Source organism: Lissotriton vulgaris, chromosome 5 (assembly GCF_964263255.1).
Source record: "Lissotriton vulgaris chromosome 5, aLisVul1.2, whole genome shotgun sequence".
Lineage (NCBI taxonomy): Eukaryota > Metazoa > Chordata > Amphibia > Caudata > Salamandridae > Lissotriton > Lissotriton vulgaris.
This window is the reverse complement of record NC_141693.1, coordinates 1971186930-1971208416: the sequence shown is the minus strand read 5'-3', so window position 1 is coordinate 1971208416 and position 21487 is coordinate 1971186930. Positions and strand designations below refer to the sequence as shown.

The 21487-nt window shown below is 47.8% G+C and overlaps 1 protein-coding gene across 2 annotated transcripts in view; it reads left to right on the top strand.

Annotated features, from left to right (window-relative positions):
* MAPKAP1 (MAPK associated protein 1) overlaps positions 1–21487 on the top strand; it is a 928195-nt gene that overhangs the window by 886601 nt on the left and 20107 nt on the right. The gene's annotated exons all lie outside the window — the stretch shown is intronic.

Sequence of the window (21487 nt, the reverse complement as noted above, 5' to 3'; positions counted from 1 at the left end):
TACTCATTCAACAGCACATGATTATGCATTTTCTTGATGTGCACCCCTTTTGAACTAATTCACGCTTACCCACTACACCTTTTGACCCTAAAAACAGCCTTTTTGGTCCTAATATTATCAGCTCATCGTGCACGTGAGCTGAAGGCACTTTCAGTCCAGCTGCCTTATACAACCTTTTTACAAACAAATTGGTGTTAAGGGCTTGAGCTGCATTTCTATGGAAAGTAGTGACATCTTTTCATTTCAGTCAGACTATTCCCCATCTGATTTTCTTTGTCCCGGCGTACCCCTCAAACGAGAAGGACAGACTTCGTCTGGATCACAAAAGAGCTTTCACTTTCTACATTGATTGTGCCAGAAGCCATCAGGTGGGTGATCATTTCTTTGGTGGCAGGGCTTCTGGCACAAGAGTGAAGAAAGGAACCATCTCTAAGTGGATGGTCGTCTGCATTAAGATCTGCTACACATTCGCCAAGAAGAAGCCACCTGAACGATTGAGGGCTCATTCCTTCTGAGCCTAGGATGCTTCTATGTCCCGGATATCCTTAAGACTGCTTCTTGGGCACCGGTGCACACATTCATGAAGAGCTATTGCCTTGATAGTCCGGTCCCTCGTGGTGGTCGTTTCTCCCAGTTGGTCTTGCATTTGACCTGAGCCATTGCACAGAACCAGCACCTGGGCAGGTATGCTTTTGGTATGCATCCACAAGATGAGGAATCTGTGGTTAGAAGTATCCATCAGAAGGATACGCTGCTTACTTTTGGGAAAGCTTGTTCTGATGGAGACTCTAACCACAGGTTCCTCACCTTTCTCCGTGTTGTGTGGCACAGGTTTTACTCCAGTGCTTAATTTGTAAAAGAATAAATGCCGGGGCCCTCGTCGGGCCACTGCAGCTTGCACTGCCCAATGCCCCTGCCAGGGCCGCCAGTGGCTGCACCAACACAACTACCAAGCTTCACATTCTTCGAAGTGTGACAATTCAGACTGTTTCAGGTTATCAAAGTTATAATAATGGCTTGGACTGCAGGTGTTAGTTATTTTTAATGTGCATTGATTTAATAAAGAACTGTTGTTGTGCACTTCAAACAGAACCACCATGTGGCAGACAGTCATAAGTGCTGGTGTTGACAATTAAGTGCTGGTGCTTAGCACCGGAAACCACCTGCTCAAGTTAAGCACCCAGGTATTCCTAAATTGGTCCCACTCTTGAGATCTCCACACTCGTCATACCAATTTGCTGATGGACTCTGTGTCGAGCAACCCTACAAAAGAAACTGACGTCTGTGCGGCTGGAAGGTGCTGGTATGCGTCTCAATTTGTCACTTCCTGGGGGAACATTGTTGACACAGACCTGCATGCAGGAGTGCTGATTGTGTGTTTTCCAAATCCAGTCTGACATCTATGGAATGTTCACAAGGTGAGGAATTTGCAATTAGATAGAGTATGCACCAGAAAGAGTGTTACCAAAATGAATAACTTGTTCTTCGTGGCCACAGTCCGGCTTTGCCGTGCAGTTCTCATTCGCGAAGAACTGCTAAAGTACTATGGTGCCACTGGGGACGTCATGTGCTCGCTGTCTGGAAGGCAGCGGCGTAAATGGATGGAGTGTGAAAGCAGTGTGCAGAACTGCATCTGCCCCAACCGGCTGCTGTGCTGCTTTTAGGAACATATTGGGTTTTTTGAGCTGATCTGTCCACATGGCGGCATATGGCCCTGCCCTGTGCTAAGGCGTGCACATATGGCGGCAGGAGGGGTTAGGAGGGATTGTCATAATTAAAGAAGTGTTATTCTTAGCAACATTCGTGCATGCAAATTCTATTTTCATATTTATGGAATGATAATTTGTAATAATGTCGGCTCTCCTTACCTAGAGCTGTACTTCTGGCAGCTTACAAGTTAGATCTAATGATCAGGCATTGACCTATTGAGGAGTGTTTTTAAGGTGTTTGTATTCATGGCATTTTTTTAATTCCAAAACACCTATACCTTTTGTTATGCGTAACTTCGGCCTATATCTCAGACATCTAAGATCTCGTGTCTGTGCCCTTAAGCTGTCTCCTCTTGCCTCCTCTCCACCCTCTCTGACCCCCACCTTGTCACAATGATATTATAATTCCTACCCTCTTCAGCCTCTTCTTGCCCTGCTCTGTGGATGTCCTTGTGCAATCTCCTCTTCCCTCTGCCCTCTTTCTCGCGTATTCCCCTTTATTGCTGCAACCCTTCTATGATGCCGACCCTTGACTCCCCTTTGTGTATCCCCGTCCATGCCATTGTGTTGTCTCCTCTTGCCTCCTCTTCTCCCTCTCCTCTTCCGCTGGTGCTCCTTTGCTCTGCTATAATGCTTCTGTAATGGTACTCCTCTGCCCATTCCCTTGCACTGTCTCCTCTTACCTCCTCCTCACTCCTTCTCATCCATCCCCCCGCTATAATACTCCTGCAATCTTACTCCTCTGCCCTTGTTTCCCCGTCTGTCCATTCCCTTGCACTGTCTCCTCTTACCTCCTCACCCCTTCTCATCCATCGCCCCCCTTGCTATAATGCTTCTGTAATGTTACTCCTCTGCCCTTGTTTCCTCCCTCTGTCCATTCCCTTGCACTGTCTCCTCTTACCTCCTCACCCCTTCTCATCCATCTTCCCCTTGCTATAATGCTTCTGTAATGTTACTCCTCTGCCCTTGTTTCCTCCCTCTGTCCATTCCCTTGCACTGTCTCCTCTTACCTCCTCCTCACCCCTTCTCATCCATCTCCCCCTTGCTATAACTCTTCTGCAATGTTACTCCTCTGCCCTTGTTTCCTCCCTCTGTCCATTCCCTTGCACTGTCTCCTCTTACCTCCTCACCCCTTCTCATCCATCGCCCCCGCTATAATACTCCTGCAATGTTACTCCTCTGCCCTTGTTTCCCCGTCTGTCCATTCCCTTGCACTGTCTCCTCTTACCTCCTCACCCCTTCTCATCCATCGCCCCCGCTATAATACTCCTGCAATGTTACTCCTCTGCCCTTGTTTCCCCATCTGTCCATTCCCTTGCACTGTCTCCTCTTACCTCCTCACCCCTTCTCATCCATCGCCCCCGCTATAATACTCCTGCAATGTTACTCCTCTGCCCTTGTTTCCCCGTCTGTCCATTCCCTTGCACTGTCTCCTCTTACCTCCTCCTCCACCTTCTCATCCATCTCCCCCCTTGCTATAATACTTCTGCAATATTACTCCTCTGCCCTTGTTTCCCCTTCTGTCCATTCCCTTGCACTGTCTCCTCTTACCTCCTCACCCCTTCTCATCCATCGCCCCCGCTATAATACTCCTGCAATGTTACTCCTCTGCCCTTGTTTCCCCATCTGTCCATTCCCTTGCACTGTCTCCTCTTACCTCCTCACCCCTTCTCATCCATCGCCCCCGCTATAATACTCCTGCAATGTTACTCCTCTGCCCTTGTTTCCTCCCTCTGTCCATTCCCTTGCACTGTCTCCTCTTACCTCCTCACCCCTTCTCATCCATCGCCTCCCCCTTGCTATAATGCTTTTGTAATGTTACTCCTCTGCCCTTGTTTCCCCGTCTGTCCATTCCCTTGCACTGTCTCCTCTTACCTCCTCCTCCACCTTCTCATCCATCCCCCCGCTATAATGCTTCTGTAATGTTACTCCTCTGCCCTTGTTTCCTCCCTCTGTCCATTCCCTTGCACTGTCTCCTCTTACCTCCTCACCCCTTCTCATCCATCTCCCCCTTGCTATAATACTTCTGCAATATTACTCCTCTGCCCTTGTTTCCTCCCTCTGTCCATTCCCTTGCACTGTCTCCTCTTACCTCCTCACCCCTTCTCATCCATCTCCCCCTTGCTATAATGCTTCTGCAATGTTACTCCTCTGCCCTTGTTTCCTCCCTCTGTCCATTCCCTTGCACTGTCTCCTCTTGCCTCCTCACCCCTTCTCATCCATCTCCCCCTTGCTATAATACTTCTGCAATATTACTCCTCTGCCCTTGTTTCCTCCCTCTGTCCATTCCCTTGCACTGTCTCCTCTTACCTACTCACCCCTTCTCATCCATCTCCCCCTTGCTATAATGCTTCTGCAATGTTACTCCTCTGCCCTTGTTTCCTCCCTCTGTCCATTCCCTTGCACTCTCTCCTCTTACCTCCTCACCCCTTCTCATCCATCTCCCCCTTGCTATAATGCTTCTGCAATGGTACTCCTCTGCCCTTGTTTCCCCGTCTGTCCATTCCCTTGCACTGTCTCCTCTTACCTCCTCCTCCTTCTCATCCATCGCCCCCGCTATAATACTCCTGCAATGTTACTCCTCTGCCCTTGTTTCCTCCCTCTGTCCATTCCCTTGCACTGTCTCCTCTTACCTCCTCACCCCTTCTCATCCATCTCCCCCTTGCTATAATGCTTCTGTAATGTTACTCCTCTGCCCTTGTTTCCTCCCTCTGTCCATTCCCTTGCACTGTCTCCTCTTACCTCCTCCTCCACCTTCTCATCCATCTCCCCCTCGCTATAATGCTTCTGCAATGTTACTCCTCTGCCCTTGTTTCCTCCCTCTGTCCATTCCCTTGCACTCTCTCCTCTTACCTCCTCACCCCTTCTCATCCATCTCCCCCTTGCTATAATGCTTCTGCAATGGTACTCCTCTGCCCTTGTTTCCCCGTCTGTCCATTCCCTTGCACTGTCTCCTCTTACCTCCTCACCCCTTCTCATCCATCGCCCCCGCTATAATACTCCTGCAATGTTACTCCTCTGCCCTTGTTTCCCCGTCCGTCCATTCCCTTGCACTGTCTCCTCTTACCTCCTCACCCCTTCTCATCCATCTCCCCCGCTATAATACTCCTGCAATGTTACTCCTCTGCCCTTGTTTCCCCGTCCGTCCATTCCCTTACACTGTCTCCTCTTACCTCCTCCTCCTTCTCATCCATCGCCCCCGCTATAATACTCCTGCAATGTTACTCCTCTGCCCTTGTTTCCTCCCTATGTCCATTCCCTTGCACTGTCTCCTCTTACCTCCTCACCCCTTCTCATCCATCTCCCCCTTGCTATAATGCTTTTGTAATGTTACTCCTCTGCCCTTGTTTCCCCGTCTGTCCATTCCCTTGCACTGTCTCCTCTTACCTACTCTCACCCCTTCTCATCCATCTCCCCCTTGCTATAATGCTTCTGTAATGTTACTCCTCTGCCCTTGTTTCCTCCCTCTGTCCATTCCCTTGCACTGTCTCCTCTTACCTCCTCCTCACCCCTTCTCATCCATCTCCCCCTTGCTATAATACTCCTGCAATGTTACTCCTCTGCCCTTGTTTCCCCGTCCGTCCATTCCCTTACACTGTCTCCTCTTACCTCCTCCTCCTTCTCATCCATCGCCGCCGCTATAATACTCCTGCAATGTTACTCCTCTGGCCTTGTTTCCCCGTCTGTCCATTCCCTTGCACTGTCTCCTCTTACCTCCTCACCCCTTCTCATCCATCTCCCCCTTGCTATAATGCTTCTGCAATGTTACTCCTCTGCCCTTGTTTCCCCGTCTGTCCATTCCCTTGCACTGTCTGCTCTTACCTCCTCCTCACCCCTTCTCATCCATCGCCCCCCTTGCTATAATGCTTCTTCAATGTTACTCCTCTGCCCTTGTTTCCCCGTCCGTCCATTCCCTTGCACTGTCTCCTCTTACCTCCTCACCCCTTCTCATCCATCGCCCCCGCTATACTCCTGCAATGTTACTCCTCTGCCCTTGTTTCCCCGTCTGTCCATTCCCTTACGCTGTCTCCTCTTACCTCCTCACCCCTTCTCATCCATCTCCCCCTTGCTATAATGCTTCTGTAATGTTACTCCTCTGCCCTTGTTTCCCCGTCTGTCCATTCCCTTGCACTGTCTTCTCTTACCTCCTCACCCCTTCTCATCCATCTCCCCCCTTGCTATAATGCTTCTGTAATGTTACTCCTCTGCCCTTGTTTCCCAGTCTGTCCATTCCCTTACACTGTCTCCTCTTACCTCCTCCTCACCCCTTCTCATCCATCTCCCCTCTTGCTATAATACTCCTGCAATGTTACTCCTCTGCCCTTGTTTCCCAGTCTGTCCATTCCCTTACACTGTCTCCTCTTACCTCCTCCTCCACCTTCTCATCCATCGCCCCCCTTGCTATAATACTCCTGCAATGTTACTCCTCTTCCCTTGTTTCCCCGTCTGTCCATTCCCTTGCACTGTCTCCTCTTACCTCCTCCTCACCCCTTCTCATCCATCTCCCCTCTTGCTATAATGCTTCTGTAATGTTACTCCTCTGCCCTTGGTTCCCCGTCTGTCCATTCCCTTACACTGTCTCCTCTTACCTCCTCCTCACCCCTTCTCATCCATCTCCCCTCTTGCTATAATGCTTCTGCAATGTTACTCCTCTGCCCTTGGTTCCCCGTCTGTCCATTCCCTTGCACTATCTCCTCTTACCACCTCACTCCTTCTCATCCATCTCCCCCTTGCTATAATGCTTCTGCAATGTTACTCCTCTGCCCTTGGTTCCCCGTCTGTCCATTCCCTTGCACTGTCTCCTCTTACCTCCTCACCCCTTCTCATCCATCTCCCCCCTTGCTATAACTCTTCTGTAATGTTACTCCTCTGCCCTTGTTTCCCCGTCTGTCCATTCCCTTGCACTGTCTCCTCTTACCTCCTCACCCCTTCTCATCCATCTCCCCCCTTGCTATAACTCTTATGTTACTCCTCTGCCCTTGGTTCCCCGTCTGTCCATTCCCTTACACTGTCTCCTCTTACCTCCTCCTCACCCCTTCTCATCCATCTCCCCTCTTGCTATAATGCTTCTGTAATGTTACTCCTCTGCCCTTGTTTCCCCGTCTGTCCATTCCCTTGCACTGTCTCCTCTTACCTCCTCCTCACCCCTTCTCATCCATCTCCCCTCTTGCTATAATGCTTCTGCAATGTTACTCCTCTGCCCTTGTTTCCCCGTCTGTCCATTCCCTTGCACTGTCTCCTCTTACCTCCTCACCCCTTCTCATCCATCTCCCCTCTTGCTATAATGCTTCTGTAATGTTACTCCTCTGCCCTTGGTTCCCCGTCTGTCCATTCCCTTGCACTGTCTCCTCTTACCTCCTCACCCCTTCTCATCCATCCCCCCTTGCTATAATGCTTCTGTAATGTTACTCCTCTGCCCTTGGTTCCCCGTCTGTCCATTCCCTTACACTGTCTCCTCTTACCTCCTCCTCATCCCTTCTCATCCATCTCCCCTCTTGCTATAATGCTTCTGTAATGTTACTCCTCTGCCCTTGGTTCCCCGTCTGTCCATTCCCTTACACTGTCTCCTCTTACCTCCTCCTCACCCCTTCTCATCCATCTCCCCTCTTGCTATAATGCTTCTGTAATGTTACTCCTCTGCCCTTGGTTCCCCGTCTGTCCATTCCCTTACACTGTCTCCTCTTACCTCCTCCTCACCCCTTCTCATCCATCTCCCCTCTTGCTATAATGCTTCTGCAATGTTACTCCTCTGCCCTTGGTTCCCCGTCTGTCCATTCCCTTGCACTATCTCCTCTTACCTCCTCACCCCTTCTCATCCATCTCCCCCCTTGCTATAACTCTTCTGTAATGTTACTCCTCTGCCCTTGTTTCCCCGTCTGTCCATTCCCTTGCACTGTCTCCTCTTACCTCCTCACCCCTTCTCATCCATCCCCCCTTGCTATAACTCTTCTGTAATGTTACTCCTCTGCCCTTGTTTCCCTGTCTGTCCATTCCCTTACACTGTCTCCTCTTACCTCCTCACCCCTTCTCATCCATCTCCCCCCTTGCTATAATGCTTCTGCAATGTTACTCCTCTGCCCTTGGTTCCCCGTCTGTCCATTCCCTTGCACTATCTCCTCTTACCTCCTCACCCCTTCTCATCAATCTCCCCCCTTGCTATAACTCTTCTGCAATGTTACTCCTCTGCCCTTGGTTCCCCGTCTGTCCATTCCCTTACACTGTCTCCTCTTACCTCCTCCTCACCCCTTCTCATCCATCTCCCCCTTGCTATAATGCTTCTTATAATGCTACTCTTCTAGAAGAGACTTCTAAATGTAGATTCCTTACCTTCAGGATTTCATCAGGAAAATCTTGAACAGTAACGCTGTGAGCCTGTAGGTGGAGCAGATAGTTCCACAGTGATGTAATCTGCGCCGGATGTGACGTGTGCAGTGTCTGTATAGGCGTCCCCCCAGGACGCTGACAACAGTTTTTCTTTTGACGCCAACACTCGTAGCTCCTTGGTCACTTTTGTACCAACTTTTTCCCTATTTTTGTTGATGCCATTCTTTTAAAACAGTTTCTAGATTACTAGGGACATGTCCCCATCAAATCCTTCGTGTTATAAACCTTACAGGGAGTATCACAGATGGATGTGTGTGACTGATCCCCACTTAATCTGTCTTTGGGGCTTGAGGTCGAGCTACGACTCCCAAGTTCTGCTGCTTATCAATGCACCTGAAGTCGATGTGGGAATGGGAGACGAAGCTCCTTGCTGTAAGGCATCGAAAGATCCTATGTTGGACCATGTCTCTTGGAAGACCTCGGTCAGGCGGATCTACTTTGGCCAAAAGCCTGAGCCGTTTCTGCGACCGGTCGTCTTCAATCATCATCATCGAGTAAGGCAAAGAAAAAAGAAGTCATAAGAGCACCATTTTGATTTCACAACAGCCCTTCAAGTCGGGACTTCGTTGTGCCTCTAGGACCTGCTCCCGCACCCCTCCTGTGGAACTGGTGCCAAACTCGACTCCACGTCTCCCTGAATTTCCTAGAGCGGAGAGACTCCTTCCCAACCTAAGGAGTTTTATGAGGCTATATCCCTCGTTTTTGGGTAGCCAACTCCCTCTGGTGCACTTCCTGGCCCCAACTGGGTTTTGTTATTTTAAATTGTGTTGCGCCGTGCGGTGTAGTTAGCACAAGAATTTTTAACTCTAGAGAAAATTATTTTTAAATTGTATTTTAATTGTTGGTATAATTGTAATTGCTCAATTTTGGATTCATATATATTGTAGTTTATTTTAAAGAGAGACAACATTACATTATTTGCACTTCTCCTATAGTGTTGTGGTACTGGATTTTGTCTTCTGGAATGATTGAAGAGTGATGTTATAGTACTTAAAAGTATTTGAATTGCTCATGAAAGGGGAATCTTAATTTCAGCCTGCCCAACTGGGTTACATCCAGTGGGACCTCCCTCTGTCTCCAGTTGGGCTCTCTAAATACTTTCCCATATCTGGACTGACTCCAGTCCCAAGCCCCCATCCACGTCCCTTACCTTTACCAGAGTTTGTCCATTCCCGCACGATGTTTACGACCCCATTATCTTGTCCAACTCCGAGCCAGCACTACAACAAACCCGCTCAAAGTTAAGACAAGACTAAGGCTGACCCTGACCTACCCAAACACAGTGATTAGCAGGCCAGAGTTTGGAATGGTCCTTGGGAGTGACTACGCTGATTATGGGGCTTTTGATCCGGTTGCTATTGTCCAGTCTTCCTATGGAGAGAACTGGTAGGAGGAGTTAGGAGGCGCTAGTGGGCTGAACACATGCTGTCGATGGTGCAGGTGCTGCCTTTGGTCCCATTAGGAGGCTTCTGCAAGCCTTACACAAGGTATGCTTGATGGCGAGGATGGAGTCAAGTTCCCCATCAACTGTGGGTGGAACACAACATACTTGCTAGACAGAGCCATGGGCTCCACGGTGGCTCTTCAGCACCACTCGTGGTTGCTGACAATGTGCTTTTCGTGGCATGTCCAAGCGAGCATCATGGACCTAAACTTTGATGGCTCTCGCCTGGTCAGCAACGCGGCAGCTACAGCGATGGATCGCTTTAAAGAGAGCATAGTTACAGCTCGATCTGTGGGTCTGTCTACCCCGCCCAACTTCCCCACAAACAACCTCACTTTTCTTTTTCCCCCTTTCATGGCTACAGTAGAGGGCTTCAGTCTCGTCCAAAATACCAGCCATCCCCAGGGGGCAGCAGGCTTCCCATCCTTTTGTGGCAGTTGTCGAAGTTTCTACAAATCTCTTAGACACTAGCGACATTGTGCAACCATGTCCTCCACCCCATCAGCTGGCGTGCCCTACAAACCTCTTTAGTTTGCCCATATCAACATACCACCATCTGGTGGGAGGCAGGATCCCTTACTTTTTACTGAAGTGGCAAGCTGTTCCCTGAGGCGAGTGGGCGCTACAGATTGTTCAGCGTGGCTGCACTCGTACATTCCTGGAATTTTCAGGATTTTCTGGATCCAGTCTGACGCCTGCAGAATATTCTAAAGTAAGGAATCTTTGGTAGGATAGATTTCTACCAGAAAAGGCATTTCCGAAGGTAAGTACCTTGCTCTTCTGCCGTTTTCTAATCCCCCTCCTTAAACTATACCTTTGTAATGTCTCCTTCTGCCTTATCTCAACCCCACTTTGCTACAATGCCTCTGTATTGCATACCCTCTTCTCCTTGTATCCCAAACCAATCTCTATCCCCCTGCAACGAACCATGGAATTATTTAAGGAACTGGGTAAACACAATAAAGTTTAGCCGCACCATAAATGTATACATGCACTGGTAAGGGCACACATTTGTAGGGTTGTGGCTCACTGTGAGAATAATTCAAAACAAAACTTTAAAACGTTTTATTTTAACATTTTTGGAACATTATTGACTAGGGCTGTATTCTTTATGAAGGTTCCATTTCTTCAGCTCACAAAGATTTTATTTTAATCTGCAAAATTTCAATAACTGTTACTGTAAGAAATTGAGTTACGGGTAGAGGAGAGTGAAACCCTACTCAAGCAGCAACTACAATCCTTGTCAGTGTGAAGTCACAAGCAAATCCCAAATTAACCTATGCTCAACCTTCTGGTAGCTAGGCATAGAGCACTAAGGCTTAACCTAGTGCAAATGTGTAAAATGTTTATGCAGCACTTCAAACAGTAATAGAGTGATAACACAGCACAAGAAGAATCATACACCTAATAAGAAAAATAGAGAAAATGTGAATAAATTGAGACCAAAACGGCAAAAATCTAATCCGTAGAACCGTAGTGACAAAAAACACAAAGCGCCAACTGTGGATATCTGGTCGCCCTACACCAGGCCAAAGTCAGAAGTTCAGGCCGATCGCGATGTAGCGCTGGCCAGCTACAGGGACCCATGTAGGTCCGCTGAATACAGTACTTCTATCCTGGTTGTGTAGAGGATGAGTCGCGCAGTAGAGGCGATGCAATGTACAGGCGAGGAGATGTATAGCGCAGCGGCGGTTCTAGGAAGCTGCAATGGGCAATGAGGAGTCATTACCACAGGGACGTCCATGCAGAAGCGGCGTCCATGCAGAAGCGGCGATTCTTGGGTTCTGTAGGGGTTGCGTCATGCAGCAGAGAAAATGCATCAGTTCTGCTGTGTCCACAGGCAGCAGGGCTGGCAGAGCACCTCCTGACCCTCTTCAAAGTCCAGGACTGGGATGGCACCACCTGGCAGGGCAGGACTCACAGTTCGAAGAATCCAGGTTAGTCAAGTCAAGTCATAAAATTTGTATAGCGCACTACATACCCAGAGGGTTTCAAGGCGCTTAGGAAGGGGAGGAGGATTATTTGTCAAATATCCACGTTTTAAGCTGCTTTCTGAACGTTAGGTGATTCTGGGTGAGGCGAAGGTGAGCGGGGAGTGAGTTCCATGTCTTGGCAGCCAGGTATGAGAAGGATCTGCCTCCCATGGTGGTCTTGTTGATGCGAGGTACAGTGGCGAAGGCTTGGCTGGAAGAGCGAAGTTGGCGGGAGGGGGTGTAGAAGGATAGTCGAGAGTTGAGGCATTCTGGTCCGATGTCGTAGAGTGATTTGTGTGCGTGGGTAAGCAGACGGAAAGTAATCCTCTTATTGACGGGTAGCCAGTGGAGGTCTTTGAGGTGACCAGAGATGTGTTCGTTGCGTGGGATGTCTAATATGAGCCTGGCTGAGGCGTTTTGGATTCGTTGTAGTTTCTTCTGGAGTTTAGCGGTGGTACCTGCGTAGAGGGTGTTTCCATAGTCCAGTCGGCTCGTGACTAGAGCGTGGGTGACTGTTTTCCTTGTTTCGGAGGGGATCCAGCGAAATGTTTTTCTGAGCATGCGAAGAATGTTAAAGCAGGAAGAGGATACGGCGCTGACTTGTCTGTTCATTGAGAGTGAAGAGTCCAGGATGACGCCAAGGTTCCGTGCGTGGTCTGTCGGGATGGGTGCATTTCCGAGGGCTTCCGGCCACCAGGAGTCGTCCCATGCAGAGGGGGATTTACCTAAGATGAGGACTTCTGTTTTGTCTGAGTTCAGTTTCAGACGGCTTTGTTTCATCCATTCGGCGACTTCTTTCATTCCTTCGTGTAGGTTAGTTTTGGCGGTGCTGGGGTCCTTGGTGAGGGATAGGATCAGTTGAGTGTCATCCGCGTAAGAGATGATGTTGAGGTTGTGTTGGCGGGCGATGGTCGCGATGGGGCTCATGTATACGTTGAATAGGGTGGGACTGAGTGAGGATCCTTGTGGTACGCCGCAGATGATTTCAGAGGCCTCGGACTTGAATGGTGGGAGGCGGACTCTCTGGGTTCTTCCGGTGAGGAACGAGGTGATCCATTCCAGTGCCTTTCCTTGGATTCCAATGTTTCTGAGGCGTTGTAAAAGGGTGCTGTGGCAGACTGTGTCGAAGGCTGCAGAGAGGTCGAGGAGGATGAGGGCGACTGTGTCTCCATTGTCCAGTAGAGTTCGAATGTCGTCTGTTGCTGCGATGAGGGCGGTCTCAGTGCTGTGTTTGGCTCGGAAGCCAGATTGTGAGGGGTCGAGTGATTTGTTGGCTTCGAGGAAGGCGGCGAGCTGGTTGTTGACAGCTTTCTCGATGACTTTGGCCGGGAATGGAAGAAGCGAGATGGGGCGGTAGTTTTTGAGTTCGGTGGGGTCTGCTGTTGGTTTTTTCAGAAGGGCGGTGAGTTCAGCGTGTTTCCAGTCTTCTGGGAAGGTAGCGGAATTGAAGGAGCAGTTGATGACGTCTCGGAGGTGCGGAGCTATGACATAGTCTGCTTTGTTGAAGATGTGGTGAGGGCATGGGTCTGTGGGGGATCCAGAGTGGATGGAATTCATCAGGCGGATGGTGTCCTCAGTGGAGATTGGGTTCCAGGCTGTAAGGGTGTTAACGGGGGGAAGATGGTCAGCTGATGGTAGGGTGGGTTGGCTTCCGGGTTGGTTGTCAAAGCTGTTGTGGATGTCAGCAATCTTGTTGTGGAAAAAGGAGGCTAGGGAGTCGCAGAGGGCTTGAGAGGGGGTGATGTCGTTGGAGTTGGCCGAGGGGTTGGAAAATTCCTTGACGATGTTGAAAAGTTCCTTGCTGTTGTGGGCGTTGTTGTCAAGTCGATCCTTGAATGCTGTTTTCTTGGCTTTTCGGATCAGTTGGTGGTGAGTACGGATGGCGCTTTTGAAGGCGTCCTTGGTGCTGGTGGATGGGTCTTTTTTCCAGGCCTTTTCAAGGGAGCGGCAGAGTTTCTTGGACTTCTTGAGGTCATCGTTGAACCATGAGGCCTTCTTAATGCCAAGTTTGTGTTGACGTTTTTTCAGTGGTGCTAAGGTGTCGGCGGTGTTGGATAACCAAAGGGTGAGGTTGGAGGCGGCTTCGTTGGCGTTTGAAGAGAGGGCTGGGGAGGTTAGAAGGAGCGATGTGGAGATCTGCTCCGTGGTGATTTTGTTCCAGTTTCTTTGTAGAGTTGGTTGGAGGTGGATGATGGGTTTCGGCTTGTTGTAGGTGAAGTGAACGCAGCTGTGGTCAGTCCAGAGGAGATCCGTAGTGTGGCTGAAGGAGACATGGTTGCTGGAGGTGAAGATGGGGTCGAGTGTGTGACCTGCGATGTGGGTGGGGGAAGTGACCAGTTGTTTAAGTCCGAGGTTGGCGAGGTTGTCCAAGAGGGTGGCGGTGTTGCGGTCGTTGATCTTTTCAAGGTGGAAGTTGAGGTCTCCCAGAAGGATGTAGTCTTACAAGAGACCCTCTTCAATCTGGTGGTCCTGGATTCAAGTTGCAGGCCCAATCTTCACCCAGGCTGGAGGGCAGCAGTCCAGCATAATGGAAGTCCTTCCTGCTGCACAGTAGTCCTTCTTGGCAGTCTTCCACTGTTCTAAAAGTGTACTGAAGAGTTGGTGTCTGAGTTCCAATATATATACTTGGTGCGTTCTTTGAAGTGGGAGAAGCTTCTGAGGATTTCCTTTGAAGTGCTCAGGTTTCCTGCCTCAAATGCCCTGTTTCCAGACTAACTACAGGAGGTATGCTATCCTTTGTGTAAAAGCAGGACACAGCTTTTTCAGGTGTAAGTGGAGCTTTACCCAGCTCTGTCCCCCATTCTGACAATGATGGCCCATCCACACACATCTAAGCATTCTATTGTGTGTGACTATCTGGGAGGAATGCACAAAGTCCAACTGCCAGCCACACCCAGTCATGTGACCAAGGAGAAGGCTACAGGCTCTACATGGCCATGGTAGGAAAATGACAATTTTCTAAAAGTGCCATTTTCAAAATTATAGTTCAAAATCCGACTTCACCATTAAAGAGGATTTATCATTGCTATTCCAAAGACAACAAATATGAACTGTCTACTTGCTCCCAATTGAAAGTTATAGCTTATTAAATGTAATAAAGTAACTCCATTGTTATCCTATGGGAGAGGCAGTGGTAAATTAACACATTGGAGACCTCTTCACTACCAGGACATGAAAAACTTAAAAGTGCATGTCCTCATTTTAAATACATTGCACCCTGCCCTCTGTGTAGGGCCTACCCAACGGGTGACTCATATGTATTAAAAAGGAAAGATTAGGCCTGGCAAGAAGTTTACTTTGATAGTTTACATTGGCATTTTAACTGCATACATAGGCTGCAATGGCAGACCTGAGACAGGTAGGTGAGACTACTTAAGTGGATGGCACAATGAGTGCTGCAGGCCCACTGGTAGTATATAATTTACAGGCCCTGGGTACATCAAGTTCCACTTTTCTGGGGACTTACAGGTAATTTGAATATGCCCTTTGGGTATAAGCCAATGTTACCATGTTTTTAGCAAGTGAGCCCTTTAGCACTGTCCGAAGGCCCAGAAAACAAGATCAGATAAAATATAGAGAAGCAAGGCAAAATGTCTGTGGGAAGACCATCCTAAGGCTGACAGGTCGAGCATTTACATTGTATTTGTTTTGTCAAAATTTGGAATTTGTTTGTCATCCTAGACGTGAAACAGGTTTAAGGCCCTATAGAATTAATTCATTGGGTACCATTTGGTGAATGAGGGTACAATAAAAGCAGCATTCTCCAATTTCTATTGCTGCTGATTTAGAGATGCAGAGCCGGGTACATAAGTTTATTGTTTCTTCACCGAATGGCCCCTTGAAGTGGAATGAAATTGCAAGCTTTCATTGGGAAACCTGCCATTCTGCAGCCATTCATACTCTTTAACCCCTTTGATGCTGATGACGAGCTCAGCTCGTCATCAGCCACGGGTGACGTGTGCGGATGACGAGCTGAGCTCGTCATGTAACGCGGTTATTTGAAAACAGCCGCACAGCGCAAAAATATCCGCAGCAGCGATGCGGTTAAGCCCAAAAGCCTGGTAAATGGTGAGAGAGAATGAAATCACCACACCTTACAATCAGGTGACCTGCCTCCTCTGCTTCCTTTCATTACCAGTACCCAGATTCCCCGGACTGATCCTGCGCCCATGTCACTCAAGCACAGTGCTGCTAGGGCCCGCCTCCAAACCTGTCCTGATCCTCACCCCAGAATCCCCAGAGGAACTGCCATCTGTATGGATTGCTTTGTGCTCCCAGGTACCCATTGATGTCCGAAGGTCACTAGTTTTGAAAGTAGAACAACCACCCGCTCCAATTTGCAAACATCTTTTAATCACATTACTCTTCTGTGTCAAACTGGGCACCTCGCCTTACGTACAGCATCATTCTCATCATTCTCCCTCAAAGCCATTCTATCAAACCCACCCTAAGCAACAGCACTCACCAACCTGTTACCTCTCATATTATCACTCTCCCAACACAACTTCCTAGTACCTGTTCTCAGAACACTTCTCCCAGCTCCTGGCTAAATTGCTTTTGCAGCTTCAGCCCTAACCCTGACTTGGCACCCACCCAATCCCTCACAAGATTGACCATCCATAGCACCACTCTCACCGCACAACACTCTGTAGTAGGTACTCCCCTGCATCCAAGTGCATCACCGCCACGTGCAGCCACTCATGTCATTTGACCCACTCACTTCACTCCTAGTATCACACAACTCACCTGCAACAACTTCCGTCACTGTCTTTCATCAGCGAGCACACTTGCTATTCGCCCAGAACCATTCCCACAGGCACAGCTGCTTACACAGACAGCCTCCCACAGAATATGGACAATTGGCCACTCAGCATCATACCTAACACAGCTGACTCTCGAACATGAAAATCCTGAGCTACTCAACCAGAATTGATACCCGTCTTCCTATAACCAGGCAACTACATACTATCACCAACTCTGAATGGATTTTTTTTTGTATTGACTCCCTACCCCGCCCCACACACACACACACATTCTTTTTCTCTCTATAACTCACTCTCTCACAAACACTCATACGCACACTCTCACATACACACTGTTCATTAATCAAACATAATAAACAAACACGTCACTTCACCGCTGTCTATCCCCACAGCATCAACTTCTTAGGATTGTTCTTGTACCTCGTGCAGCAGTTTAGCTGGCGCCCAGTCTGAATGTAATTTGATTCAGCCATGAACGGGAAAAGATTGTTGTAAAAGATGGAGAGTCCTTCCACCTAGCCCTTAGAACCCCACCCTGAATTCAGAACACCTTTCATAAATACCCAGTTCTTTGCATCTCTCATTGGTTCAACGCCCACTCTCATCGTGAAGATTAACAGACCAATGATAGTCGTGGACTTCAGCCTAAGGCCACGAAAGACCAGAATCCTTAGGAATGCATTGTCTTGTCAAGGCCCGATCAACAGCTCTTGCATCTTTGTTAGTTTCCTCTCTGTACCTGTAACCACTCCTGCTTAGCATTACCCATGGACATAAGTCATTTTCACTATCAGTAGCTTGGCACGGCCATGGTTCCCAGTCTGTGTTCAGCTGGTGCCTGTAGTGCATCACGGATGGATTTTATGTCTGTAGCTCCAAGGTCAGCCTACACCAAGCTCTACAATGCCTCACTCTCGGTTGATCCTGTTGCGTTTGTTTACAGTCTTCGATTTCTTGGTTCGCCACGTCCTGATAGAACTTGGAACAAACTCTGGGTGATACTGTGGTTGTAGGGAGGACCTCACCCAGACCCAAACTTCCCAGAGATTGTAATAACTTTATATGGCCTTCTTCACACTCCCTTCCCCATTGCTGTTTATCATCTACATGTTCATGGACAAGCTCAGGACCTCCTGTGGTTGGGTCATTCTTAGTCTGATGTGTCCTGGTCTCTCAGACCACCAGGCATGATTTGCCTGAGTTTTTCCAAGATCCAATGGAAGACCGGCGAGAACACTGAGGCACTGATGCGGGAGGCAAGCCGGCTTCTCCAGTCTTCTGACCAAAAACCCTTTTCCCAGTTATACTTTAGGCAATGTTTTTTGCTACAATGGTCAAGAGCACAAAGTAAAATGTTTGCTATTCGGATTCGAGGATAAATTTACAGGGATTGGCTCTAGATTAATTGAGATTACAGTTTTAAAGGATGCATACTTCTATTCTGCAAGACTCGCAGTCAGTGGTGGGCTAGTTTTTCGCAAACAACAAGATCGTGTATTCACTCCAAGTTTTATATTGTGCCAACTAAATATTACCATATATGAGTCTAACTCATGAAGGGCATTGCAGGATCTGTTTGCTTTGGCTCAAGGAGCTGGTTGCTCCTTTATTGTTCCTTCATTAAGATTATTTTAAGTTGATTTTGGTTTTTACGAAGTGACTGGCCAATACACCACCCACTTATTGAAAATAATTAACGTTCCATGCTCGTATACACCGTCTAGCCTTTGAAAGTGCTGAATCCACTTTTTGGTGCTAGGGAAGAAGGGCATTTTCCATTCTCCAAAGACTTCCAAATAGTCTTCTGCTGACTATTGGTGTAACGCCCTGCTTAATTTCTTCCATGAGGGCCCAGCACTCCATTATTTGCATAAGTCTTGTGGGGTTATTGTCTCTTGTGATTTGTGTGACGGTTGTAACATGCGGAGACAATGTAGGTTTCAGCGTACACGGCTGAGCTTCAAAACATCTACATCAAATTTTTTAAACAACTCGGTTCACCACCAAGAGAAGACCGTCTTTTTGACACATGACTAGAACTAGTAGACTCACGAAAGAGCTTCAGAACCATCCAGTTAGTGAGGTTTTAGAAAACAAAGGCCTGCGATTTCCCCCCCGCCCTCCACATCAAACGTGTTAACAGGTTTGGAACCTCATTTGACTAGTCACTCTGGCTACCAAGTTGGATTTAGTACTCTATTGCTGATCTTCACATAATAAGATGGGCAGGTTGTTTGGCTCAGTGGCTTATCGTATCCAGTTCCCCCAGACTCCATGTATGCATCCACGCGAGTACCGCATGTAACGTGGCGGAGCCACAAGAGGCAAATTTACCAGGCAGCGATGATGATCATCAGGTGGCCAGCAGCCTAGAAAGTCGCATATCACTGAAAGGTCTGTGCTGGTAAAGAAGTGTCAGACGGTGTCAACTCTTATTAGCGACAGAGATTATCACATGCTGAACCCCATCTCCGCGGGGGGCCCAGGCAGTCGAATTTGAGTCTGATTCTCCGCACTTTCTTTCAGACCTACACAGTAGGCTTGTAATGATTTGTGAACAGGGCCGGCGTACTGGTAGCATGTAAAACTGCTGAATGGAGCTGCGTCTCTGTGGGAGTCATGAATATATTAACATGCTGATAAGTACTGGGTAAGAATTCGCCATTTCTTTTCCTCAAGACTTGGAAAGCTTAATACGTGGAATGATTTAAAGATATTCTTTCCCTCCAAGTTATTAGCCAATTTCTGAAACAAATTTATGTTGCTGATTAGTATACCATAATGATGTTTCATTAAGATGCCAGCATAAAATATGGAGGCCACAAATTTACAGGATGCGTCCCAGTTTGTTGTACAGACTCAAAAATAGAATGCATGTTTTTCTGAACAACTCCTGTGTACCCGTCAACTCACTCCCAATTGTAACTTTTGGAGTATGGAAGAGACCGTGCTAAAATATCACAGGATTGTCATCCAAAATATAAAAGAAAAGATCCACCTATGGTGCCTGTCTTCCATGTGTCCTCCTAGTTAGTAAGCCTGGGTGGAACTCGTGGAGTTTCACTCCGCAGAGTTACAAAAACATTCTGCGAGAAGCTGCAGAATTCCGCCAACAGGTGGAAATAGGCACATTGCACTGCTCGTGCTGTGATTTAGCACCGGGAGCTCGCTCCACGCTGAAAAATCAGCCAGAAATGGACCACATTGTGTGCTAGAGGGTGCATTTTATCGAATTCCTTTTGCTGCTACTCAAGTAGATTTTCTAATTGAGCTGTAGCTTTCTGACCTCGAACGGTCACAACCGCCCACTTCGAGAATTCTCGTTGGGTGCCCTCCTAGCAACTCAAAATCACGCCAGGGGATGACCAATCTCACTCGTGCTTGCCAACTTACAGTTAGAAAGTCGTGTGTGAGAAAAACTCTGTCATGATGCAGTTGGCTGAATTTGGCCAGACCTCCACGTTCAGAGTGTAACGTGGAGTGGCCAAAACTCTGCCGGCAGAGCGGAATATGTCGCCCACCCCTACTTTTTAGACTCAATTCACGTTTCATTGGTTTTGGGATGAGGATCAGTACTCCGATGGCTGGCAGCATTGGACCAATGGCCAGCCTCCTGCATGGCACCTTGTGCTCGTGTAACGCTACTACTGTAGACCTCTGGATCAGGGGACACTAATGCCATCCCTGGCAGGCAGGATAGGTGAACAGGAGTGCCCTCAGCAGATGCTGGCCTTCTCCTCCACCATTCAATATCGCATATCTCAGTTTAAGAGCACCCTTTGGTAAATTCTCCCAGGTAAATATATTTCCATGTAATTGCCCCTCGTCTAGACCTGAAAAATGTAAGCAAAATGTCACACAGATTGAATTGTTTAGGAGGAACTATTTTGACAGTGGCACATTTAGCTTATCCCATTTTAATTGTCCTCATCTTATTTTTCGCTTTTCATATTCCACATCTGCTCACTAAGGTATTTTTTAAAATAGTTTTCTGTCCCTTTAGCTCTAGAAGGATTAAAATCTGGCTCTGTATCTTCTCCCAAGATGCATTGAGAAGAATGTTAGCCTCTGGGTGATGCCGTCCAGCGGCATCGGTCTCAATGTGGGCATGTGATCTTGGGCAGAAGGTGCAGGGCAGTCCACGGTGCCAGGCAGCCTGCCTCACTTATGGTTCAAGTCATCGCCTTGGCACTGTGGAGGTGTATGCCACACATGGGCGTGGTGGAACATGCGTTTCCACTGGTGCTCTAATCTTGTGATGCTAAAACACGTACAAGATTATTTGTCGTCATGTGTGTGCTTATTTTGTAATGGTATAAAGCGCTGTGAGTTGCCTTGCTGTTACTGTAGAGCGCTAATGTTAGAGCTTAGGGTTTCAGAACGAGATGTTGTCCTTTAATGCTATCTCTTTATTCTCAAATCTTGTTGAGACATCCATCAGGGCCCTCCCAACCTGAGCTTCTAGGCACCCTAGTTAAAGACTCTTTGGGCCAGATGCATCAACAAACCATTTTACGATTTCCTAATTCGCAATTCGAAAATCGCAAAAGGGAATGCATGAAAGTGTGTTTAACACTTTTGGCGATTTCTAGGGGATCGCATATGACCTACCTCAGATATATGAATGAGGTAGTTTGCAATTTACAACCCCCTAGGAATCTCAAAAATCACAGGGATCGTATCCTGCTGGGCTCAGCAGACCACCGTGTCTGTGATTGCTTTTTAATAAGGCAATTCTTATTTTTTTAAACGCATCCCATTTTCCTTAAAGTAAAGTGGGATGCGTTTAAAAAAGAAATGAAAAGTTTTCTTTTCATTTTTTAGGAGGAGGCAGTGGTCCGTGGGACCACTGCCTGCTCTTAAAAATGATTTAACAAAGGGGAAGGAGTCCCTTGGAGACCCCTTCCGATTTACAAATGGGTTACCACCTACTTGATGTAGGTAGTAATATGCAAATGTTTTGCAACCTCATTCACGGTCACAAAACATTAATGTATACCGTTGGGATTCGCTATTTGGAAGGGACGCCCTAAACGCGCCTCTTCCCAATACCGAATCGCAAACCTATTTTGCGATTCGGTAACAAGTTACTGAATCGCAAAATTGTGTTTGCTGCATCAGAAATGCATTTTTTACGATAGAAAACAGGCCGATTCTGAGAATTGGCTCGTTTGCGAGGAGCAAAATGCATGATGCATCTGGCCCTTTGCCACC